General features: G+C 36.6%; 1 pseudogene; it reads left to right on the top strand.

Moving 5' to 3' along the window:
* Positions 1-216: 216 nt before the first annotated feature.
* On the top strand, positions 217-1,233 carry LOC145948777 (uncharacterized; annotated as a pseudogene).
* Positions 1,234-2,197: the final 964 nt, after the last annotated feature.

The raw sequence follows: 2,197 nt of genomic DNA, 5'->3' as shown, positions 1-2,197 counted from the left end.
GTGACGTCATACCCTCGCCACGGAGAACCCCCCGCGCCCCGCACCCCCCTCAGAGGACCTGAGTTAGAACTCTCATAGTATCCCTACTGACGGCCAAATATTTAAAGCGTACTGGTTCCGTCTCTTATCGCTCGGCGACGTCCATACTGGGTTTAATAACGAGAGATGCGCGTTGATTATCGACAATATTTCTTTCTCTCGCGATATTTCGCAACAATGACCACTAAGAAGAGCCTGGGATGGATATGCGCTCTTAAGGTGGACGAACTAAAGAAGGAACTCGCGGCTAGGGTTGTTGGGAACAATTGTCAGTAAAAGGGATTCTCCCCACTCTCCGGAGTAGACTGCTTAGATTCGAGGCCGCGAACTTAGCCGGGAAGGAACACGTGTCTACCCCCGAAATATCCGATAATTCCTCCGAAGACGAACCGAAAGATGAAGAGGGGGCGATCGGGGGGGAGCCTAGGCAGATACCGAGACGACCCCTGACACGGGTGGAGGTCCCGACACCTCCAGAGCAGTGATGCAAGATTTCACGCGCGACAGCCACTTCGCGACAGCCATCTTGCAGTGAGGGGGTAGGTCGGCAGCGCAGAGCGCACCGAAAAGATGAGAACCCTAAAACCGTTTAAAGTCCATAAAACCCACGCAAGATATTCATAGACGTCCACGACCTTTAAAAGATCGAGAAAAATGGAAGGCTTCCGAAATAAAATTTTGGATGCTGTGTTATAGTTTACCGTGTCTAGTAGGTATCCTCAATGATAAAGCTTTAGTACATTACTCATTACTGATAAAAAGCATGCATACCTTATTAAAAAAAAAATTAGTGAAAAAGATTTATTAGAATGTGAACGTGATTTATTAAAATTTGTAGCATATTATCAAATGTATTTTGGAAATAATTCAATGACATTTAACATTCATAGTTTATTACACGTTGTTAAATCTGTAAAAAAAAAATGGCAATCTTTGGGCAAGTTCTATGTTCTCTTTCGAGAGCAATATTTATCAATTAAAATTATTAATCAAATGGTCCAAATGGCATGGACCAACAAGTAGCAAACAAATTTCTACAGACAATACATTTCAGAACTGACAATGTTCAGTATTCGTCACCTGAATTAAAAAATTATTGTTCAAACTTATTCAATTATAAAAATTTGTCTACATTATATACTTATGGGGAAGATTACGTTACTTTTATTGGGAAACATTATTTTAAACAGTATGGTACAGGATTCTGTAAAATATATAAGAAATATATATAAAGATAAAGTTTTTCACAGTATAAAATACAAAAAAGCAAACTGCACTGTTGATACAATGATTCAATTAAAGTCAGGTCAATTTGGACAAATAGTGGACATAATAAGCTTTAATAATAAATGTTATTTCAGAATTTCAAAAATCTTAACTTTTGACTGTAAACCTTTTAATGTATTGCACATTGAAAAAATAAGGTGTGAAGATTTTGACGATATTACAGAAGTTTCTGTAACTGCTGTAAGTAGAAAAGTTGTGCTTGTAAATGTTTGCAATGCCCGATATTTATGTGTATTACCTAATGATTTTGAGGCGCAATAAAAATGTAAAATATATCTGCAAATAAATGGAACTTTTTGTTTTAATGTATCTTTTACTTAATATTATTTATTATTCACTTTTATTACCCCATTGAAATAGAATAGATTAAGCGTAAATACGATTGAAACCGATAGCGGCGGATTCAGATCAATCCAGAAATATCGCATCAGAATTCGAAATTGCATTAAAATGTCACAATTGATGCCAATTCAAAACAATTCACATCGTCACTTTATTGACCCAATTAAAATGGATTGAACCTAAATACGATTGAAACCGATAGCGGCGGATTCAGATCAATCCAGAAATATCGCATTAGATTGGAGTTCGAAATTGTATTAAAATTTCACAATTGATACGGATTCAAAACGATTCACATGGTCACTTTATTGACCCGATTAAAATGGATTGGACCTAAATACGATTAAAACTGATAGCGGCGGATTCAGATCAATCTAAAAATGCCGAATTAAAAACGATTCCGATTGACTTGATATTAAAATCGATTCACTTCTAATCGGGCATCCGATTGACCGGATTGAAAACACATTTATTCCGATTCAGTTTCACCAAATTTAATGCGGAACTAATCGGATTCAATAGATCATTT

This window comes from Prenolepis imparis, unplaced genomic scaffold, assembly GCF_030444845.1.
Source record: "Prenolepis imparis isolate NDT839.2.m4 unplaced genomic scaffold, iyPreImpa1.0 SCAF_687, whole genome shotgun sequence".
NCBI classification, from domain to species: domain Eukaryota; kingdom Metazoa; phylum Arthropoda; class Insecta; order Hymenoptera; family Formicidae; genus Prenolepis; species Prenolepis imparis.
The sequence above is the reverse complement of the archived record's forward strand: the minus strand, read 5'-3'. Positions and strand labels throughout refer to the sequence as shown.